Raw genomic sequence first — 25,652 nt, forward strand, 5'->3', positions numbered from 1 at the left:
TAAAATAAACAACAAGTTTATACTGTATAGGACAGGAAACTATATTTAATACCTTGTAGTAACTTACAGTTAAAAAGAATATGAAAACAAATATATGCATGTTCCTATATAACTGAAGTATTGTGCTGTACACTAGAAATTGACACAACATTGTAAACTGACTATACTTCAATAAAAATACATTTTGAAAAATAAATCTTTAGTTTTTAGATAATTAAACTGATGTTAACCTAATTATGAGTGCTTTATCTTATTTAAGAAGTCCTCTGCATTCTCTGAAAGAAAAAGATATTCTCTCATAATTTCTTCTGTTAGTTTCAGAAGTTTACCTTTCATATTTAGGTCATATATATTCATCTAGAGTTTTCTGTATATGGATTTTATATTCAACATTTGAGTACATACATATTGGTAGACATTTTTGAACCTTTAAAAGAAAATTCCAATCTTAGTGTTCTGTGTTTAGAAACTGTAAGAAAACAAGGATGCCCACTCTCACCACTTCTATTCAGTATAGTTTTGGAAGTCCTAGCCACAGCAATCAGGCAAAAATAAATAAATAAATAAAAGGGATCCAAATTGGGAGAGAAGAGATAAAACTGTCACTATATGTGGATGCCATGATACTATATATAGAAAACCTTACAGGCTCCACACAAAAACTACTAGAGCTGATAAAAGAATTTGGCAAGGTAGCAGGATACAAGATTAACATACAGAAATCAGTTGCATTTCTTTATATTAACAATAAAATAGCAGGAAAATAAAGTAAAGAAACAACCCCTTTTAAAATCACATCCAAAACAATAAAATACTTAGGAATAAATCTGACCAAGGAGGTGAAAGACCTGTACACAGAGAACTGCAAAACATTGATTAAGGAAATTAAAGATGACTTAAAGAAATGGAAAGATATCCCATGCTCTTGGATAAGAGGAATCAATATCATTAAAATGGCCATACTGCCAAGGCAATCTACAGACTTAATGTGATCTCTATCAAATGACCCAGGACATTTTTCACAGAACTAGGACAAATAATCCAAAAATTTATATGGAATCACAAAAGACCCAGAATTGCCAAAGTAATACTGAAGAAAAAGAATGAAGCTGAAGGAAAAACCCTCCCAGACTTCAGACAATATTACAGAGCTACAGTAATCAAAACAGCAAGGTATTGACACAAAAACAGACAATGGAACAGACTAGAGAGTCCAGAAATAAACCTACACACCTACAGTAAATTAATCTTTGACAAAGGAGGCAAGAATACACAATGGAGAAAAGACAGTCTCTTCAGCAAGTGGTGTTCGGAAAACTAGACAGCAGCATGTAAATCAATGCAGTGATAACACTCCCTCATATCAAACACAAAAATAAACTCAAAATGGCTTAAAGACTTAAATATAAGACAAGACAAAATAAACCTCCTAGAAGAAAACATAGGCAAAACATTGAATGTTCTCCTAGGGCAGTCCACCCAGGCAACAGAAATAAGAGCAAAAACAAACAAATGGGACCTAATTAAACTCAAAAGCTTTTGCACAGCAAAGGATATCATAAGTAAAACAAAAGGACAACCTACAGAATGGGAGAAAATATTTGCAAATGATGTGACTGACAACGGTTTAATTTCCAGAATATATAAACAGCTCATACAACTTAATAATAAAAAAACAAACAACCCAATCCAAAAATGGGCAGAAGACCTAACCAAGCAATTCTCCAATGAAAACATTATAACATCAGAATTTTTTATTATATATAAGCCTACTAGGTGAAAGGTAGAACTAGGATCAGCAAGTAGAGGTTGAGTTCTTTGCACAAAGAGGAGCAGATTGGAGTTTTCCCATGAGAAAGAGCTTTCTAATTTCTAATATGTCTGCAGTTGGAATGAGCATGCTTTCTGCTTTCCTCCTTTTTTTCCCCCAAACTTTTTTTTTATTTAATTATAGTCATTTTACAACGTTGTGTCAAATTCCAGTGTAGAGCACAATTTTTCAGTTATACATGAACATACATATATTCATTGTCACATTTTTTTCACTGTGAGCTACCATAAAATCTTGTATATATTTCTCTGTGCTATACAGTATAATCTTGTTTATCTATTATGCATTTTGAAATCCCAGTCTGTCCCTTCCCACCCCCCTGCCCCTTGGCAACCACAAGTTTGTAATCTATGTCTATGAGTCTGTTTCTGTTTTGTATTTGTTCTCCTAGGGCAGTCTATGCAAGCAGTAGAAATAAAAGCAAGAATAAACAAATGGGACCTAATGAAACTTACAAGCTTCTGCACAGCAAAGGAAACCAGAAGTAAAACAAAAAGACAACCTACGGAATGGGAGAAAATTTTTGCAAATGAAACCAACAAAGCCTTGATCTCCAGAATATATAAGCAGCTCATATGACTTAATAAGAAACAACCAAACAACACAATCCAAAAATGGGCAGAAGACCTAAACAAGCAATTCTCCAAGGAAGACATACAAATGATCAATAGGCACAAGAAAAAAATCCTCAATATCACTAATTATTAGAGAAATGCAAATCAAAACTACAATGAGGTATCACCTCACACCAGTCAGAATGGCCATCATTCAAAAGTCCACAAATGACAAACGCTGGAGAGGCTGTGGAGAAAAGGGAACCCTCCTACACTGCTGGTGGCAATGCAGGTTGGTGCAGCCACTGTGGAAAACAGTATGGAGATTCCTCAAAAGACTAGGAATAGACTTATCATATGACCCAGGAATCCCACTCCTGGGCATATATCCAGAAGGAACCCTACTTCAAAATGACACCTGCATCCTAATGTTCATAGCAGCATTATTTACAATAGCCAAGACATGGAAACAGCCTAAATGTCCAACAACAGATAACTGGATAAAGAAGTGGTGGTATATTTATACAGTGGAATACTACTCAGCCATAAAAACCAACAACATAACACCATTTGCAGCAACATGGATGTTCCTGGAGAATGTCATTCTAAGTGAAGTAAGCCAGAAAGAGAAAGAAAAATACCATATATCACTCATATGTGGAATCTAAAAAAGAAAAGAAAAAAGAGGACACTAATGAACTCATCTACAAAACAGAAACAGATTCACAGACATAGTAAACAATATTATGGTTACCGGGGGAAAGCAGGTAGAAAGGGACAAATCTGGGAGTTTGAGATTTGTAAAGGTTAACTACTACACATAAAAATGGATAAAGAAACAAATTTCTTCTGTTTAGCACAGGGAACTATATTCAATATCTTGTAATAAACTTTAATGCAAAAGAATATGTAAATGATTTTGTGTATATGTATGCATGACTGGGACATTATGCTGTACACCAGAAATTGACACACTGTAACTATACTTCAATTAAAAAAAAAACTCTAAGAAAACATATTTACCTCTATTCAAATACTGTCATATTTGGATTTTTTTGGTCATTTTGATTCTATTTGCATTACTTTTCTCCTTTGTCTTTAATTTCAGTTTTATATCATTACTAACATGCCCTTTCTTAGGTTAGTTTTTCTGTCCCATTGCCCTTGTTTCTGTGACATGTTCTAAGATGAATCTGAGTGATAAAGACCTAAGTCAGTTTGCTATGTTATCAGGAAAAAGATGTAGTTACACCCCCACAGATCCCTCTTTAGAACTGAAACTCATTCAGTGGCTGGGAGTGTTGGCTGTTGACACTTCACATCTAAGTTCTTCCAACCATGGCAATTGTAGAGGCCAAAGGGTGCTGCATCCCACCAAGGTCATGTCCTAAGACAGCCTAGTAGCACATCTTAAATATTAATTTATACAAACTTTATGTGTTAAGCTTATCAGAACTTAACTTTCTACATTTGTTGTGAAATTTACCAACTGGCTGTCTTTCACTTTTAAGATATTTTTGAACAGAGTAAAAATATTTGATATACTATGCTTTAAAATATTTGATATATTCAAAAGAATATATGTGTATTTATAAGTTATAAATCATAATATAATGAATACTCATGAACTTAAAATCCAAACCCAAAATAAAAACATGATGGGGAAGTGCAATCTAAAAACGAAAAAAATCTGCCAATCCAGCGAGCCTCTGCAATAAAGACAGAAGAGAAAGAAAACAGTTTTATTATTGTATAAGCATGAAGGCAGAATCTGATATGCATCACAGGCAATCTGCTAAAGAGGTTGCAAAAACAGAAAGAAATCTCACCCTTTTCTATAGCCAAGTAGATACAATCCATTACATTTACATTCTCAAGAGAGAAAAACAACCAGTCTGCAGGTAAGAGAACTTGACAGCAACATTTGTCACACATGGTTCATCCTAAATTCACTTGGTAGTTCGGGTGACCATCTGTGTTAGCTAATTGGTTTTATCCAAAGGAAAAATAAATTTCTCATATCTTTATTACAGGAGGTAATTTTTGAGCAAAGCCCCTGCTGAAGTGAGGCTCCTAGGCTCCCACAGAGAATGGGAGACAGGGACGCTCTCTTCTTTGATGATTACATTTCCAACACATGGCTCCCAAGTCTTAGAGAAAGATATCCTGGATTGTAAAGCTTTAAAGAGGCTTATTTAGGTTTTAAAAAGATTTATCTACATCTCAAAGAAACAGAGAAAGAATTTACAAATCCAAGTTGTGTTAAAAAAAAAAAAAAGGTACTCTAAAAGATGGCAGGTTTCTTTCCTTTTTTGGACCAGGAAATATTATTTTTTCTTTTTTGATTAGTATCCATCCTTTTAAACATATGTAATGTGATACCTACCAGCAATGTATAACACCTTTGTTTTACATCCTTTCCAGCAACTGATGTAACCAGACTTAATTTCAGCAAATACAACAGGTATACAGTGGTACCCAGTGACTTTATCACATACTTCTTATGAACCATTTTAGATTCTCTCAACCTCACCATCTCTTGTTCCAGGTGCAGCAAAACCAGTGTAGCTTTCTAGCCTTTTCAAGCAGGCACAAAATAATAGCACTTTGCCCCCATGCCCTTGCTAAGCCTAGGGATTCTAAGTTGATGCCAAGATGTAGGATGCTATGAAACTCTGCTCTATGGCCATGCATATGCTCCATGGGATGAACTCTGACTAGGGAATACAGAAAATGGAGGGTACATTTTTCCACTCCCCAGTGCTCTCCTCCAAGTCGCACTGACATGAGATGTAATTAAACACCTTCTCAGAAGACAATCTTATAGGAAAATCAGTCTCATTTAGCTGCACCCAGGACATAAGTACACCCTCATCTTGGCTCTCTTTCCTCCTTGTTTCACTGTGCTTATCCCCTAGTCCTGCTCCGTGGGACTGTGTGCTCTTTTAAAGTAGTAGCTTTTGGGGGAGCTCAGGTTAAGATATGGTCTTAATTTTAATTTTGCTGATTATGTAGGATGTATTGGCCATAATTGTGAAATGCCTGTACCTGTGTTTTATTTTTATTGAGGGGAAGGGGGGGTATTTGTTTATTTTCTCGTGGTTAGTAGGTTTTCTTCATCCATTCTAAAGACTAGCGGTTACCAAACTACGTGTTAAGGCTTTCTTTTTTCTGTTACTTCTATTTCCTTTTCACTTTCCTCACTTTTTCATTGAGAAAAATTCTTAATTTTGATTTGGTTGAATTGAGCACACTTATTTGTGCTTATCTTAGTAAATTATTTCCTTATGCCAAGGTCAGAAATACATAAGTCTGCATTCTTTTCTAAAGATTTTCAGTATTGCTTTTTCATATTTACATCTTAGTACCCATTTTGTTATTTTTTCCTATAAATCTCATAGTTATCGTCATTATAAAGAATGAATTCTATTAAATTATGCTTTTATCTTTTTCAGGTTTATATTGATCTTACAGCAAGCCAACTTGCTAAATTTTTATTATTTATAATATTTGTATAAATTCTCACTAGCTGACAGTATAACTGGCCTTCTTGAATGCTAAAAAAAAAAAAAAAAGCTTCCAACTGTTTTCATTACAAAGGATGTTTCCTCAAGTTTTTTGGTTGATTTCTGTTTGTCAAGTTCGGTTATATTTCCAGTTTACTGAGTACCTATCATCAAAGGGTGCTGAATTTTACCAGATTTTTCTGCATTATGAGGTAAAAATATTGATTTTTCTCCCTTCATCTGCTACTGTGGAGAATGGTCTTTATATACACTCTAATGTAAAGCTATCGTTGCAATCTTGCAATATACCCATTTTGGTTACACTGTATTATAATTAATTTGATCTTTATATGATATGGTTTCCTAATATTTTGCTTGGGATTTTTTGCATCTGCATTCATGCATGAGCTTCCCTAAATGAATTGTGATGGGGATTAAATTAAAGCAGGAAATTATTTTATCAAGAATCAACTACAGTTTATCTTGACACTAAGCAACAAATCTTTTTATTTTTATCAGCAAAATTTTATTCATGTTATTCAAAGACTTCTTTAGATCCCAATTCTTTTTACCGTTAGAAAATTCTTTGGCATAGCATTTGTTATTTTTGTGGTTGTTTACGCTGCTGTCATTGTTCTCATGCTGTTTGATTTAGTGTTTGCTACTCTGTAAGGAATCTTTTTTCCTTCTTATAACTTACAGATTATTGAAATTAAACTGGAAATCTCCTGATTTATTCAAATCCAGTATAAGCATTTTTTTTATTAGTTTGTATTTCTAGGTGCTAAACTGTCACCTGCAACGATAATGATTTACTGTTTTTTCAAGTATCTTTTGGTATTTCAATTTTGTGTCTTATGTCCACCTGAACAGACTGCCTTTGTTTATTCTTATTTTCAACAGTGACCTTAAAGTTTTGCATTTGTTCATACTAGTTGTTACATTTATGATTGTTTAATAATATACTTGAGTATATTTCTCTATTATCAAAGTCAAAGATGCATGGTTTCTTTGAGATCAGGCCTTTGTAAAACAAAAATTGTAATACCCTTTTACTTCCATTTCTTGTTCTATCCACTTTTTGCTATCTATTGATATAATGTGTGATTTGAAACTATATTGTTATTATCATTAGAATTAGTTCTGAAATTTGCATTCAGTCTGGCAGCCATATTTGCTTAACAGCTTGATGTGACAACACAGGATGAACAGAGCACTATGTAGGCAAAAGCAAACAGCAATAGGCTTAAGTGAACCCAGGAACCAAACTGGAAGAACAAGCAGGGCACCTTATAAGGTGACTTCTATTGAAATAGAGCAGCTGACAAGAGCTCTGCTGACATAAAATTTATAATCATGTTAAGAAAATTCAATTGTAGCATTCCAAAGAAAAACAGTTTTGGAACTAAAAAAAGATAACAGTGTGCCTCAATTTTAAAATTCAGTAAATAAACTGGAGAAGAGGAAATGGTCACTCTTGAGAGGCTACTATTGATCTGAACGATGACAGGGGTCAAAAGACAGTACAAAATATAAATACACATGATTTTCAGAAAAATTAAAATAGAGGAACAATGTCAAGGAAAATTTCCTTACTATGAAAAAAAGATGTCTGTAGACTCAAAGGGCTCAGTAACTTTCATGGAGAACTGATGGAAAATGACATACATTTAGGTAAAATTCCTAAGTTCAACTTGAGAAAATTAAAATTTACAAGTTTCTAGAAATAAAGACAGGTTACTTAAAAGGAAAATGGACCAGATTATCAGTAAGACATCTCATACACAATCTGGAAACTTTTCAGACAGGGAAACAGTATTTGCAGAATGCTGAAGAAAAAAATATGATTGCATTTAAAAAAATTTACACTTAGCTTGATGTAATTCACTTCTCAGGATGAGCAATGGATATCTGTGGTTATATAGAAAATCATGGAACATATTACCTATTTACCTTATCTCAGGAAACTACTAGAGAGATTATTCTAACCAAACTACAAGTAAATCAGAACAGAGCCTTCAAAACAGGGAGTGAGATAGAGGCAAGGAAACAATAAAGAGTAAAAATGCATGACCTAGCCATTTTTGTATCTAAAATTGTATTGTGGTACTGGGAATGAAGATTTGAAATGCCAATACTAAGTAATAATTCTTGGAAGAGATAAATGTTGCAAAGAAGAGACTAATCTCATGTGTGGAATCTTAAAAAAAGAAAAAAAAAGAATACTAATGAACTTATACACAAAACAGAAACAGACCCGCAGACGTAGTAAACAATCTTATGGTTACCAGGGGGAAAAGGGTGGGACAGGATCAACTTGGGAATTTGAGATTTTCAATTAACTACTATATATAAAAATGGATAAAAAACAAATTTCTTCTGTATAGCACAGGGAACTATAGTCAATATCTTGTAATAAACTTTAATGAAGAAGAATATGAAAACATATGTATATATATATGCATGGCTGGGACATTACGCTGTACACCAGAAACTGACACATTGTAACTGACTGTACTTCAATAAAAATAAATAAATAAATAAAATAAGAGACTAATCATAGTACTCTTGACGCATGACTATCTGACTAAAACCTTGGAGTGAGTGGAACAAGAAACAAGTCAAATAAAGGCATTCTGAGCAGGTTGCGGGAGTACAGAGCAGAGAAGGAAGTAAAAATGTTCAAAATGTTTCATCTTACCGGAGTAGGGGGTAAGATCAAGAAACAAGGTCAGCATTTTCTTTTGGCTTAAGATAAATAGATACTTGACTGTGAGTGTAAGAGGCAGGAAGTTAATACTAATAGAACGATGATAAGAGCCAGTATAACATCCTATTGACAAAGGAAATAAATACAATCAACAGTAATGTAGTCAATCAAGCAAAAGTTAGGAAAAGAACAAAGAAAAATAAAATTATTTGTAAACATAAAGTGAGACCGAAGCAACAAAACCCAAAACATAAATTGTTATTGAATCCCCCTATTTAAATAGACACTTGGGAAAAAAATAAAAAATAAATAGACACTTGGATCTTGGATAGAAAAGAAAGTCCTAGGTATATGGCATTCTGGGCTGTATTTCCTGTCCCACTGATCAGTCTGCCTCTAAGCTAACAAAATCATTTTTTGCCTTATTTATCTTATTCTTCATATGTATGCAGCATATTCTTGAATGATATCTTTTCCAGGAATGTTTTATATTAAGTTAAAATAATAAATCATGTGGTTGTCTTAATTTTAATATGCTTGTATTTTAAATAAGAATACACATATTTGCTATTTAGATTCTTACACACAGGAACTCAGTATTTTCAATTTACCTAAAAATTTAAATATCTTTCAATAGAATTTTAGGTTTTTTGTACACGTCTTATATTTTTCTTGATAAGTTTATTTCTTGATGTATGATATTATAATTTGGTATTTTTTAAAATTTTTATTGTGATAAAATACATTAAAAAATAAAACTATCTTATCCACTTTTACATATATAGTTCAGTGGTATTAAATATATTGAACCATCACCACCAATAGATTGTAAGCATCACAACCAATGGACTACTATTTAAAATTAATCTTTTCATTTATATATTTTAATGGTCTTTTTGTTGAATGCATCAAAGTTGCTGATTTGATATTAATAGCCAGCAGCTATATTTCATTTTCTAATTTTTCAAGCATTTTACATTTTTTCTCATAAATATTCTAAGTACATAATGAAAATATACAATGACTCTTGTCCTGTCTTCTCTTTTTCAATATTTAGACTATTAGGAAAGACAGTCTCCTCCATGTATTCTTTCTACCTCCACTCAGCTGCAAGAGAATGGGCCTCGGGCCTGGAACACTTCCTTACCAAGAGATAAACTGGACACAAGCTGTGTGGACTCTATCACCTTGTGTGGGATTATCTTTTCTTGTTTCAGACTGGATGAGTACTCTTTTGTTTCTGCGGAAACTGTGTGCGACACGTGGCACCTGGCCAACCCCTCTGTTACATCTGTCCTCTGAAGGGAGGGGACAGGGTTCCTTCCACTGCAGCACCAGAGGGGTGCGCATAAGTGAAGGGCCCACCAGGAGAGACTTGCTCGCCATGGGGGACTGATGCCCACCGTTGAAACTGACCTGGCTGTCTCTTCTCTATGTAAGTAAAGTGTTGTTCCATCTAGTGCTTGACTGTTGTTTTCCTTGATAATTCTAATACCAAGATGCAACGGGCAGAAGTGTTTAGAGGTTTCCCCTAAAGTTGGTAACTGATGCATGATGGTCTACACTTTTGGGATTGATAACTGTTACACGATTCTCTGACCAACATAGACTTCTTTTTTTTTTTTTCAACTGACTGTATTTGCAGTAGTGATAATAAGCATTGTTCCCTCCACCTGAGAATAATGGGAAAAAAATCAGGATTTCAAACAAGGTTATTGCCTTTCTTCCATTTGTCTTCATTTCTTCTTTAGAAATTCCAATTATTTATAGATTAATGCTTTACACTACAATTTTCATATCAATCATTTCTCTTTTTTTTTTTTTTGCAACTTTCATTTTTTTCTGACTTGTTTTTTTTCAGAGAACATGGATACCTTATCCTCTACACCAATTTTTTGCATTGCCAATCCTACTTTCCACCTTCTAATGTTTTAATTTTACTCTTCACTTTCTGGTTTCCTCCACAGCTTTCCTTATTTTGATTATTTCATTTTCTCTTAGTATTATTAATTTACTATCTTTTCATCTTAGCCCATTCTTAATACTCCTGGGTCCCCTTTGATGAAGACAATGTCAGGTGGTATAACTTGGGGATTTCTTAGAAATGCACAATCTGAGGCCCCCACAAAGACCTACTAAAATTAGAATCCGTTTCTAAAAGATCTCCAGTTCATTAATATGCACTTTAGAGTTTGAGAAGTACCACCCTATTTAATCCATAGCATATATCATTTTTGACATATAACTTCTTATGTTTGTTTATTTTAATTGAAGTATAGTTGATTAACAATGCTATATTAGTTTCAGGTATACAACACAGAGATTCAAGGGCACAATATTTTTATATATTATTCTCCATTTAAAGGTATTATAAAATATTGGCTATATTCCCTGTGCTGTATAATATATCCTTGTAGCTTATTTACTTAATACATAGTAGTTTATATCTCTTAATCTGCTACCCCTATCTTCCCCCTCCCACCTTCCCTCTCCCTACTGGTAACCAGTAGTTTGTTCCCTCTACCTGTAAGTCTGTTTCTCTTTTGTTGTATTTATTCATTTGTTTCATTTTTTAGATTCCACGTAAAAGTGGTAACATACAGTATTTTTCTTTCTCTGTCTGACTTATTTCATCAAGCATAACACCCTCCAGGTCCATCTATGTTGTTGCAAATGGCAAAATTTCATTCTTTTTTATAGCTAAGTAATATTTCATTGTATATGTATGTACTACATCTTCTTTAACTATTCATCTGTTAAGGGGTACTGAGGTAGCTTCCATACCTTGGCTGTTATAAATAATGCTGCTATGAACAGTGGGGTATATGTATCTTTTTAAAATTAGTGTACAGTCATAATTTAACAATTTCAGAAATGAAAGAAAGGTCATCATTACTGATCTCATGGTGCTTAAAAGGATAATAAAGAATACTACAAACAACTCCATGCTTACAAATTTGATAATTTAGCTGACATGGACCAATTCCTTGAACGACATAACCTACCAAATCTCACACAAGGAGAAATAGATAATCTGACAAGGTCTGTATCTATGAAAATTGAGTCAATAGTTAATAACCTTTCAAAAAAGAAAACAACATGCCCAGATAATTTCACTGATGAATTCTCCCAAACTTTAAAGAAATGATATCAATTCTCTACAACCTCTTCCACATAACAGAAGCTGAGGGAATGCTTCCTAACTCATTCCATGAGGCCCACATTACCCCATTACCAAAACTAGACAAAGATGTTAAAAATAAAGAAAACTATAGACCATTATTTCTCATGAATACAGAAGCAAATATCTTCAACAAAATACTAGAAAATCTAACAAAAATGCATAAAAATAATTATAAACTTCAGGCAAGTGGAATTTATTCTAGATATGCAACATTTGCTGCAATTGGAATCCTATAATGTAATAAAACAATCTAACTCTATTACAAGTGTATGAAATAAATACACTGAAGAGGATGGGGCAAAAGGGGGTGACTTCTGTAACTTTGGAAATGAGTCTAATCTGTAAGACTAAAGGCAAAAGAAACTGTACATAAATACAATACTCTAGTTGATAACACTGTTCCCCAGAGGGTAAAGGTTATCCATTCTGATACTGCTACACACATATACTGGAGTGAACAATTAAGTAAATGAGTCACAGGGAGAGCCACGTTTCAATGATTGATAGATCAAGCAGAGTGCAGTGGGAAATTACAGACAAGCAAGGGAAGAGGCTAGAATGGTTCATGTAGTAATGAGAGTTCAAGACATCAGTCTGAGCTCATGTTTAGCTTAGACAGGTGTATTTATATTCATTAATAGACATATATATATATTCCTTTGCTTTGTCAGCTGAGAGGGCCTAAGCAATTTAAGTTCAACAGGTACACCTAATGTTTGGATCTTAGTTTCTCATACCTTCTTGCAAGAAAAGCAATCAATGCTCCTTGGGGAAATGGCTGGTTCTAGGACTGAGGCAGGAAATATGCAAGATGTGCCTAGCGCATTTTGTAATGCTGAAACATAAGGAAGCAATAAAACTCCTTAGGCTAATGAAGGTTTGTCAAAGGGATAGAGGATCCAACTGAAAGAACTCCCAATAGCCAAAAATGGAAAATTTTCAGTAACAAAATAAAGAGACATCAGATTTTAAGCTAAAACAAAGAAACAACCACGAATCTATACAAATAACAGATTAAATAAATAATTAAATGGGGGGAAGTCGGCAAATTGCCCAAGAATTTCAAATAACTCATGTAGATACTCTGCCCTCAAGGAGACACAACGTAATTCCCCACTCCCTGGCTGTGGGCTGGGCATAGCATAATGAGTTCTTTCCAAAAATTAAGTACAGAATGGAAAGGAGAGGCAAAGAGTAATTATCCAGTGGAGAAAACCTAACAAATACTACCTCAATCATGCAATCAAGGGCAACAGCAACAGTGATAAGTCACATCGATATGAAGAAACATGGCATTTATCTTTATGGACTTCCTCCTCAAAACACCTAACTCCAGTCTAATCATGAGAAACACATCACACAAATCCTGACTGAGTGAAATTCACAAAAGACCTGACTGATAGTCCTCAAATTATTAAGGTAATAAAAACAAGGACTCTCTGATCAATTCTTACAGCCACAAAGAACCTAAAAAGACATGACGATGAAATATAATGTAGTACCCTGGGAATAAAAGCAACACCAAAAAAACACAAATAGACCAAAAAACAATGTTAGCTGAAAACTAAGGGAATCTGAAAGATTATGGACTTCAGTTAATAACCATGTATCAACGTTGGTTAATTACTTGTAACAAATACACCATACTAATGTGATCTAAAACATAAAGTAACAGGAGTCCTTTTGTGCACTTCCATCTTAGTTATTCCAAGTTTGCATCTTTTCCCTTACAGAATTTCTCTCCCCTCTCTGCCTCAGCACAACTTTATGTGTCCTCTCCCTCAAGCCTGAAACCCCATCTCCTTAAGACATTGTAGTCATACAGTTAGGAAGTTGGGTTGCATCTTGCTATCATCATCCAGGTTTTCTGACATCCTGAAGCATTTTTGTATGCCTCCTTTACTTCCTCCCAAACTTGGGGTACTAAGGTTTCCGTATCACTGAAATGCATGCTCTTCTTTTAACATCAATGTCACCGTGTTACCAAGAAACTTTAGCTGTACATCTGGTATTAGCTCTGCCCACTTCCCCTTCATTATAATGAAAGTCCCCTTTAACTTCAACATCAATCTTGTGTGTAACAATATTAGCATTCGATCATGTTTAAAGTCTCCAAGCATAATTCCAAGAGGCAATATTCATTCTTTTATACCTTGAGAGATCCTGGTCTCACTCAATTATTTAATTACAGGTAGATTTTTCTATAAACCAGAGCAAGCTAAACTAATGATTTCCCTTTGGAGTAGAATTTATGGTTGTTTTTATGCTTTCTAATGATCCCCTGCCCTCTTCCCCAAGGAGGGAGGGAAGCGTGTGTGTGTGTGTACACACTCGTGTGAGGATTATTCTTGATTTTTAATTTACAGTGACTGCTTCCAGCATGGGGTTTTAATTATTTTCTGCTGGTTTCTCTTTTTATTTCTGTTTTGAATTTTTCAGATATGCTTTGCCACTCTTAAATCTTAGTTGTACATTCTTGCTATCTCCTCATTTTCCAGGTATCTAATGTTTTTGCTGAGGCAAAAAGTTATTCCAGTTTATGCTCTGGTGGGTTTTTTAGGTTTTTCCAAATTAAAAAAAATGAAATTATGAGCAGTGTAAATATGTTATCACTTTTAAAGTTGCATTATTGATTCTGGAAGGGAGGGCTTGTAGAAATTTTACGGCAAATTAAAAAAAAATGTTCAAAAGCACACAAGATGGGAATAGCCTGTAATATGTGCTTTCCAATATGGTAGCCACTGTTCACCCACAGCTACTGAGCCCATGAAATGTGGCTAGTGCAACTAGGGAACTGAAGTTTTAATTTTATTTAGTTTTAATTCATTTAAATATGAGTGACTACCAGATTGATAATCATAGCTCTAAGGCTGGCAGATACTCTTCTGTGACTTCACTGGGTGCTTTATTACATTTTATTATGACATGATTTAGTCCCTTCATCTAGAAAATAAACTGAAAATATTTTTTAAAAAACTGTAGATTCTTAAAGGTTGCTGTTAATATATAGTTGATTGCATCCCACAGATAGGATCTATCAATATAGACAGAGGGACTTTTTTCAAAATAATTGAACTATACTGATGTCTGTCATAAATGATAATGTAGTTTACTAGTTTTTGGTATACTACTATTGCTGTAACAAATACCAAAAACTTAATGGCATGGAACAACAGATATATCCTATAGTTTTGGAAGTCAGAAGTCTGAAAATCAACTTCACTGGGCTAAAATCAAAATGTTGGTGGGCCGGCACTCCTCTAGCAACTCTAGGGGAAAACTCATTTCCTTGTCTTTCTTAGCTACTAGAAGCCGCCATATTTGTTGATTGTGCTCCCTTCCCCCATCTTCAAAACCAGCAGTGTAGCATCTGCTTTCTGACCTCTGCCTCCACCCTTATACTTTTTCCCCTTCTGTTAGACCTGCCTCCCTTTTACAAGGATGTCTGTGGCTAGATTGAGTTCCAGGATAATCTCAAGCTCCTTAATCACATCTTCAAAGTCTTTTTTGTCATTTAAGGTACCAAATTCACAGCTATGAGGCATTAGGCTATCTTTGGGGGACCATTGTTCTATCACACTAGTGTAATAAACAAATTGCCTAAGAACTGAATGATAATGGATTCTGAGGTGTAAATTTTGAAAAGTGGTTATTTCTAGGGTTGCCCATGGCTGAAATTTATCCTATGGTGGGCATGACCCAAGAGATACCCTGGTCTGTCGTCTTACCAACCACATCTAGAAATGGTCTCTAGGTTTCTGCACTGAAATTTAGGACTCCCCTCAGAGCAGGATAACCCAGGCCCTGAGAGTAACATCGGCATACACCTCACTGATGAGAAAACTTCCTATCTACTAATGTAGAATCATATTTCCAAGAATAAACTAAAGATGTTCTGGTATTTTATGATAGAAAGATTAGGCTGACAGATACTTCTTCCTATGATTTCTACTTGAAGTGTGCTTAAAGATTTTTGAGAGGCTTCTGCCCTGTATTTGTCAGTACCTGAGTGTTATTTTAATTTTCACCTGAAGTGTGAACTAGTATTTATAATGTTAGTGGAGAAGGGAGAAGCAGAGAGGAGAAGGGATGGATGACTAAATTTTATTAAGCTCTGCATGTTTAATGCTATTTAGAGATTTTTGAGGTGGGGAGTACCCTTAAACTTTAAATAAGTTATGTCAGATTGTAACATGTTCAAAACAATGAGAGAAGCAGCTTTCAAAAGGTGAACCACTTAGCTGTAAAGGTAGTTCAGATATATGTAGTATATGGACAGATGTAATGGTGTCTCTTCATCATTCATTTCTAAGCTTAAGATAGTTCTTCCTTAACTGATGATGGCCCAGGACTGAGTTAGATGCCAAATGTATCTGCAATGCCCCTGCATTTACTTTAACACATTTTACTTTACATTGTAACTGATTATTTACCTATACTTTGTAAATAAACCTATAAGCCCTCCCAAAGTAGTTTGTTTTTCCTCTGTCCCCTACGTATCAGTAAATCTAACTTTTACTGCCTGGTCACTTAAGTCAGAAACCTGGAAAGTTCTGCAGCCTCTCTCTCCTCACCACTACTTGTCACCGATCATTAGGTATAATCAATACTATCTTCTCTACGTCTCTCAAACTCATCTACTGCTCTCCGTTCCCAATGCCAGTTCCCTAGTCAAGTCAACAACTCCTAAAATTACTGCAACAACCTCTAACTAGTCTCCTCTTGCTTCCCTCGTGTGATCATCCAACAATGTTAATACGATTCTAATCTCAGCCCCATCACTGCCCCCCCCAAGTAAGTTCTTAAACTGTTCTCCTTTCAAGGCAAAAAAAAATTTTTTTAAGTGTACAAAGCCTTGTTTTTGCTAATCGCTTCATCCTAGACTCCTGCTTTTTCCCCACTATGACAACTGAAAATACAGCACAATGACTGAACAGTACAAGGCTCTGGAATTAGAATTCTGGTTCATCTTAGTACAAGTCTGTGTGATATGACAAGTTTCTTTCTTCCTGTGAGTCAGTTATATCATCTGTTAAATTAGGATGATAATAATACCTTCTCAATTGGCTCATGAGAATGCATACAAAGGCCTCATTAGTTTCTCGTGTACTTTTAAATGCTCAATTAACTACGTTGTAATTATTAGTATTATTATTCTTAGTTACAGGTGTCTTAGTTTGCATTCCTCCAGAATTTGAGCTTGAAATAAGGATTCAAATGTAAATACTTTACTTATGAAGTGATCTCACCCAATAACCAACTGGAGAGTGGAGAAGTCAAATAGGGAAGGAAAAGACACCATCAAAAACTATGTTAACAAGCAGGTCACTATCATAGGGAAGTGAAACTCAATCTCACTGTGAACATGCCTCATGGTTCCACCCAAGGAATAAGGAATTCAGGTCTTAATCTTCAACTTACATTCCCCACTCCCCATTTTTTCAGGGTTGCTTTCACGGACATCAACAACCCAGCACTTCTGGCCTGTTCCACACACACAGGTCCAACATGCTCTTGTAGTCCAATCGAGTTACAGGTACTCGCAATGGGAAGCTGTAAGACACGCACATGAACTAGTAGTCAGGGCATATGCAGCAGACAGCATCTGCTACAATGGGTAAGAGAACTGAGGCTCAGTGAGGTAGAATGACTTGTTCAACATCATCGCTAGCAAGCGTCTGAGTCAGGACTGAAACTCAGGGACATTTGACTGCAAAGTTTTCACCAAACGATGGTGGAGATCAGGTTACAGGGAGAGACTGGAGAGGAGTGAGGCTAAATATAAGGGAACCAGTGAAAGAAGTTGGAGAGGAATGAAGACAGTGAACCAGGCTGGTTAATGTTACCCAACAGTCTCCTACTGGCAGAAGCAGAGGTTCAAGAAAATATCCTTATCTACCAACTTAAATATTTGCTAGAGGGAAGGATGATATTAGAGCATCCTTTGTTTTGAATTACAAACATCCTTTGTTTGTAATTAATATAATGTATTTAATATAAATACATTTTATATTAAGATCATGATTTGAATAAGGCAGTATGAGTTTAGAACCTACTCTCTTACACTAAACTGCTTTTCATACTCCAAGTATTTAAGATTTTTAGATAAGACTCAGACCTGATTCTGGGTAACTTTTTTTTCAATTGTGGTAAGACTATTTAACACAAGAGCTACCCTCTTTTTTTTTAATGGAGGTACTGGGGATTGAACTCAGGACCTCGTGCATGCACTCTACCACTGCACTGTTACCCTCCCCCCTAGAGCTCACTCTGAATCTTGATTTTGAGTCTAATCAAATACTTATCCTTTGGGAAAATTATTTGGTCTGTCAATTCCTTAATTTCATTTTCCATAAATGGTTCTCATATTAACTACCTACCTCATACAGTGGGCGTAATAACTAATATGAAGATTCACTGAAAGTAATTAGTATAAAGAACATGAAAAATAGGCTTAAGAATAATCACACAAAATGTAAATGGAAGATCTGAAAGTGAGAAAATATGACAAATATGAACAACAGGACAATGCAAACACACAACATTCCCAAAATACTGAAGAAAAGATCGTAAATAAATTCTTATACAGTAGAGAACAGATATGCTGAAATAAAGGGAGACTTAGGTCTGTAGCTTAAAACTATCGGCATATTTCACATTCTGGGAATAATTAACAGAAATCAAAACAAAAATATATTTACAACTGAAGGATAAGGAACAAATTCTAAAAGCATACTTTAAGGAAAGCAATGGGAAATACATCAGGCTCACCTTTGAATTCTGGCTGTATCATTCAAGACAAGTAAGACTGTATTAGTTTGAGTAATTTTTGCTTGCAACACAGGAATCACGCTTTAACAAGTTATAAACAATAAATAACATTCATAAAATGACAGAAAGTCCATAGATTAGCTGGCTTATTCATTGATTCACTCATCTCATTGAAGACCCACATAATTTCAAATCTTCTTTGCCATTGTCAATGTTTACTTGATTATTGGTTTAGATGCAAAATGGGTGTGTGTCAATGAATATATAGACATGATGATATTCAGACAAATATAAAAGACTATCTCTTATTGGCATTCTGTCTTGGGAGTGAGGAATCTTTCTCGGGAGTCTCCAGTAAATTCCATTTATGGATTCTTAGAAGTGATTCACATGCTGAATCCTGAACCAATCCCTGGTAATAGCAGTAAGATTACCATAGATGAATACGGAGCTCAGGATAGGCTCAACAGCCCCTCAGCCATTTGGCCATGGGGAAGGGAAAAGAAGAGTGAGGTAACTGATCAATATCAGGGTTGGGAAAGAAAGAGCGCTATGGATACTAGGAAGGCAACTCACACTGTGCACTGCATAGACAGTGGATTAAATGAAGCAAATTCTAAAAAATTAGAAGGGAAAATGCTGTGACCCCAAAACGCTATACCTATGCAACTTTCCATTCATAAGTATTATATTTAAAAGTTCTCAAATATGCAAGGACTCAAAAGATCAAACAACCAAAACAATTCTTAAACTTTGTGAATTCAAAACTCAGCCAACTGAATTACTGAAACATATAAGTACTGATGATGAATTTTGAATTCAGGAGAAAATAAAATCCAAATTACTATTTTACTTTTTATAAAAACATAATTTGATATTAAAATTCCTAAAGAGAAGTTAAAGTTAAAACATTTAAATTGAACTACAATAAACTGAAACAAAAAAATACAAATCCCAGAATGTATTACAGTTGACAGAGATGAAGTATGAAAATAACGATTTTATTTTTCCTTGAGATTTGTCAGTAAATATATTTTCTGAAATTAAAAGTATAATATAAAACAAAAATGACTTAACTTCCAAATTATTTGAGGATAAAAATAAAGCAAAATAGACCATTATGCTAAAAAAGAAAATAAACATATTAAAAGGAAAAACTAACAAAAAAATACAGAAATAGGAGCAACATAAAGAAATTCAGCTCAATATTATATCAGCAGAAGAACATATCAAGCAGGCATTTCAGGAGTGTAGGCGTTCTATTAATATTATCAATTGTGTCAGTAGTTTAAATGAAGTACTAAAAATAATCAGGAAATTCAAAATCTAATCATGACTCCTAAGAAGACAGGAAAGGAAAGGGAAGAAAAGGAAGAGGAAGATTCTTGATAATCTCACTGTAAAAGAAAGATACTTATTAATCATGATGGAGAGTATCTTTTTCAAACTAAGAATTAAAAATCACACCAATGACAAAATCCAAGAAAAATATCCATTAAAATCAGTTCCTCCAGTAAAAGAATGCCCCCCAATTCTATTACTTAATATTGTTAAGAATTTGAGCCATTTTAATAATGTAAACTCAAAAAATAACATGTGATCAGAGAAGTGATCCCAGAGAATTTCCTAAAAAACTATTTCCAGAGAATTTGGTAAGACAGTGTATTGAAAATACATCTAGATATAAGAAAATGACATAACAAATACATGTAATGAGATAAATCTAAGTAATTTATAAATGGGTTAGACAAAATAAATTCCATTTAAAAATCTACTTACAGCCAGCATTACCGATTCCAAAGTCAGATAAAGATATTACAAGATAATAAAACTACAGACCATTATCACTTATGAATATTGACGCAAAAATCATCCACAGGAAACTAGCAAGTCAAATTTCAGAGCACATTAAAAGAATTATACACTATGACCAAGGGGGATTTATTACTGGAATTTCAAGGATGGTTCAACACATGAAAGCAATCAATATAATCCACCACATTCACAGAATTAAGGAAAAACACATGATCATCTCCATTTGTGCAAAAAAGGCATTTGACAAAATTTAATATCCTTTCACAATAACAGCACTCAACAACTAGGAATAAAAGAAAACCACTTCAACATAATAAAGGACACACATGGAAAACTGACAACTAACTTCATACTCAATGGTGAAAGATAGCATGCTTTTCCTCTAAGATCAGGAACTGGAAAAGAATGCCTGCTTTTACCAATTGTACTCAACATATTGAAAGTTACAGCCAGAGCAATTATGGAAAAGAAGAAATAAAAGTCATAGTGGGAAGAAGTAAGATTATCTGTTTGCAGATGACATGATCTTATGTGTAGAAAACTCTAAAGACTACACACACCCCCGTTAGAATAAATGAATTAAGCCAAGTTGCTGGATAAAAGGTTAGCATACAAAATTAAGTTTCATTTCTATACACTAACAATAAAAAATCCAAAAAGGAAATTAAGAAAACAATTCCATTTATAATAGCACCAAAAAATAAAAAATATTCAGGAATAAACTTAACCAAGGAGGTAAAAGAACACTGAAAACAAAAAACATTGCTGAAAGATAGTAAAGAAGACACAAATCGATGTAAAGACATCTTGTGTTCATGGATTGGAAGACTTAGTAATATGAAGATGTCAATATTACCCAAAGCTATCTATAGATTTAATGTAATCCTCATCAATATCCCAATGACCATTTTTCTGTATAAATAGGAGACTCCATCCTAAAATCGTATGGCATCTCAAGGGACCACAAATCACCAAAACAATCTTGATAAAGAACAAAGTTGGCAGTTTCACACTTCCCGATTTCAAAACTTACTAGAAAGCTAACAGTATGGCACTAGCATAAAGAAAGACATACAGATCAACACAACAGAATAGAGAGCCCCAAAATAAACTTTCACATATATAGTGAAATAATTTTTGATAAAAATGCCAAGATCATTCAACGGGGCAAGGTCAGTCTTTCCAACAGAGTATTGGGAAAACTGTATCTACCTGCAAAAAAAAAAATTGAGGTTGAACTCTTACTCCATACACACACACACAAAAAAAACTAAGTCAAAAAGGATCAAAGACCTAAATATAAGAACTAAAACAATAAGACTCTCAGAAAAGCATAGAGGAAAATGCTTCATTAACGCTGAAGTTAATCATTTCTTGGGTATGACACCAAAAGTACAGACAAGAAAATAGATAAACTGAACTTCATCAAAATTAAAAACAAATTTTTTTTTGCATCAAAGGATACTGTCAACAGAATGATAAGGCAACATACAGAATGGGAAAAACACCTGCATATCATATATCTCATAAAGGATTAATATCCAGAATATTTAAAGAACTCTCGTAATTCAACAAAAATCAAACAATTAAAAAGTGAGCAAAGGGCTTAAATAGACATTTCCCCCCCAAATATATACAGACACTAATAAGCACATGAAAAGACGCTCAACATCACTAATTAGGAAAACGCAAATCAAAACCACAGTAAGATACCACTTCACACACATTACGACGGTTATTACCAAAGGCAGAAAATAACAAACACTGGAGATGAGATAAAGAAATTGGAACCCTCAAGCAATGCTGCTAGGAATGCCGTGCAGCTGCTGTGGGAAACGGCATGGTGATTCCTCAAAAAACTAAGCATAGAATTACCATTATGATTCAGAATTCCGTTACCAAACCAGGTTCACTGTGGCCGACGGGCAGCAAACCAAAATGCTGAGACGTGGAGGTTTGCAGCAGAGAGGGTTTCACAAAGCAGCTAGGCGAAGAAAGCGGAAACCACGTCACAGACCCACGCCCTTAGAGGTCAGAGGCCGGGGTATTGATAGGATAACGAATAAAGAAGCAGAGCGGTCGGAGGCGTGGCGCGTGGGGCGCGTGGGGAGTGTGAGCGAGGGGAAAGGTGATTGGAGAAAGGTGCAGTAATGCTCATTCTGCGCAGGTGTAACTAAGCTATAGGCCTCTGCATGTTCCAAACTGGAGGCGCTTAACACAAACCGAGGGTGGAGTTTTCGGCCCTCTGACTTCCAAATGTCACAAAGGGGAAACTCGTGCACGCCCACTTGGAGAGGCAGGCGTCCTATCCACATACAAAAAAAAAAAAAAAACTAAGTCAAAAAGGATCAAAGACCTAAATATAAGAACTAAAACAATAAGACTCTCAGAAAAGCATAGGGGAAAATGCTTCATGACGCTGAAGTTGACAATCATTTTTTGGGTATGGCACCAAAAACACAGACAATAGATAAACTGAACTTCATCAAAATTTTTTTAAAAAGTGCATCAAAGGGTACTGTCAACAGAATGAAAAGGCAACATACGGAATAGGAAAATACCAACAAATTATGTATCTCATAAAGGATTAATATCCAGAATATCTAAAGAACTCTTATAATTCAACAAAAATCAAACAAACCAATTGAACAGTAAGCAAAGGACTTGAATAGACATTTCCCCCAAAAATACAGACACTAATAAGCACATGAAAAGACGCTCAACATCACTAATTAGGAAAATACAAATCAAAACCACAATGAGATACCACTTCATACACATTACGACGGTTATTACCAAAGGCAGAAAATAACAAACACTGGGGATGATATAAAGAAAACGGAACCCTCATGCAATGCTGCTGCAAATGCTGTGCAGCTGCTGTGGGAAACGGCATGGTGATTCCTCAAAAAATTAAGCATAGAGTTACCATATGATTCAGAATTCCGTTACCAAACCAGGTTCACTGTGGCCGACGGGCAGCAAACCAAAATGCTGAGACGTGGAGGTTTGCAGCAGAGAGGGTTTCACAAAGCAGCTAGGCGAAGAAAGCGGAAACCACGTCACAGACCCACGCCCTTAGAGGTCAGAGGCCGGGGTATTGATAGGATAACGAATAAAGAAGCAGAGCGGTCGGAGGCGTGGCGCGTGGGGCGCGTGGGGAGTGTGAGCGAGGGGAAAGGTGATTGGAGAAAGGTGCAGTAATGCTCATTCTGCGCAGGTGTAACTAAGCTATAGGCCTCTGCATGTTCCAAACTGGAGGCGCTTAACAAAAACTGAGGGTGGAGTTTTCGGCCCTCTGATTTCAAAAGGTCACAGAGGGGAAACTCGTGCACGCCCACTTGGAGACGGGGGGCCTCCTATCTAGTCTTAACCAGCTCAGCTCAAACTAGACACAGCTAACTTCAAGTTTCTGGAAAACAATCCCAGCAAACATCTTACTGTTTAAGTTTAGTGCTCTGCCGCTCGGAGGACATGCAAATCTTAAAATGACCTTGATTAGTGAAGGCAGGTGAAATGGATTTGACTAATGATTACCCATGGTTTCAATTCTACTTTTGAGTATTTAGCTGAAAGTACTGAAAGGAGTTTAGATTTTTTTTTTTTAATGAAGTAGAGTCAGTTAATGTGTCAATTTCTGGTGTTCAGTATAATGTTTCATTCATACATACATATATATATATTTGTCAAACGTATTTCTACAGCAAGTTCACAGCAACATCATTCAAAATAGTCAAAATGTGGAAGTGTACCACCCAAGTGTCCCTGGATGGATGAATGGATGAACAAAATGTCATATATACATGCAATGGAATATTATTCAGCCTTAAAAAGGGATAAAATTCTGACATATGCTACAACTTAAGTGAATCTTGTAGAAATGCTAGTTGAAATAAGCTAGTCACAACAGGGAAAATACTGTATGATTCCAGTTATATGAGGTACCTAGAGTTTGAATAATGTAAGGATTAGAATTATTCCTAGATTATCATGTAGGCTTAATGCAATATCAATACAAATCTAATAATTCTATTTTAGTTATTGATAACATGATTCTAAAATTTATCCAAAAAATAAACACCAAAAAAATTTAAGTTTTTAAAAAAGAATAAAACATAGCAAATTTTTCAATATCAATTATTATAATTGCTTGTAGAGCTACAATACTTAAGAGTTTGGCACTAATTCCATAACAGAGTTTAGAAAACCCAAAGAGAGATACAGGCATACATAAAAAACCGAGTATATGGTTTAAAAAATAAGTTATAACCAGTTGTGAAAGAAAATACTATTGAATAAATATTTTTGAGATAAATGGTTAGTCTTGAAAAGTGTATATAGACCATTAGACAATTCATCAAAACTTTAAAAATTGATTAGAAAATTATGAGCATTTCAACAGATACCTGGAAAAAGGAGATGGATATTCCATTAAAAGAAAAAAAAAACAAGAATATAAAAATCAGAGAGCATCATAAAAGTCGCCCAAGTTTCAGTAGTCATCAAAGAAATACTTAAGATTCTTAATTCCCCCATCAAATTGGCAAATAGTCACATAGATGATGTGCATATAGTGTGTCTGTGTGTGTGTGTGTGCTTATGTATCCTGAAACTGACCAGAATGCAGGGGAAAATAATGTTATACGTTATTTTTGGAATTGTAAACCCTTACAAAACCTGTCTGGAATTCAATCTAATAGTATGATATCAAATCCCCAAATAAGAGATTCAGTGGAAAAAATTCAGAAGCTTAGAAAATCTTCAATGATGTACACAAAGTTTCATTCATTCATTCAACAAATATGCATTGAACATGATCTATCTAAATATCAGTGTTCTGGGCCCTATATTAATTTCATGTCTCATAGAGTTTACTTTTCAAAGGAAAGGACACACAATGAAGAATGCAATGAAAACAAATAATAATTACATAAAATTATAAGGGCTGCATTAGTGAAGAAAAGCAAAGAGCTCCCTAAGGTAGTGACATTCCAGCTGAGACCCAACTGCTATAAAGGAGCCACCATGGCTCTGGGGACAGAATACTTTCCAAGTAGAGAAAACAGCAAGGACAAGTAGAGAAACAAACTGAAATGTGTGAGCAATGGGAAAAAAGGAAGTGTGTAAGTAAGGACAGTCTGAACAGAGTGAGAGGAGGAAGAGAGGGAGAGATTGAAAAGACAGATAGGCAGGGAGATATTCAAACCTTACAAAGGAATTTGGATTTTGTTCTAAGCCCAGTACAGAGCATTGGAGGGTTTTAGGCATAGAAATAGTGATA

General features: G+C 34.8%; 1 protein-coding gene across 1 annotated transcript in view; it reads left to right on the top strand.

The window, feature by feature from the left end:
- Nucleotides 1-9,654: 9,654 nt before the first annotated feature.
- The window catches only part of LOC102505004 (melanoma-associated antigen B18), a 92,714-nt gene continuing 76,716 nt past the window's right edge, over nucleotides 9,655-25,652 (top strand). Inside the window, exon 1 of the mRNA XM_032475416.1 lies at nucleotides 9,655-10,036. The gene's annotated coding sequence lies outside the window, so the exon portion shown is untranslated. The remainder of the gene's footprint in view (nucleotides 10,037-25,652) is intronic.

The sequence above is a fragment of the Camelus ferus genome, chromosome X (genome assembly GCF_009834535.1).
Source record: "Camelus ferus isolate YT-003-E chromosome X, BCGSAC_Cfer_1.0, whole genome shotgun sequence".
In the NCBI taxonomy this organism is placed as follows: Eukaryota; Metazoa; Chordata; class Mammalia; order Artiodactyla; family Camelidae; genus Camelus; species Camelus ferus.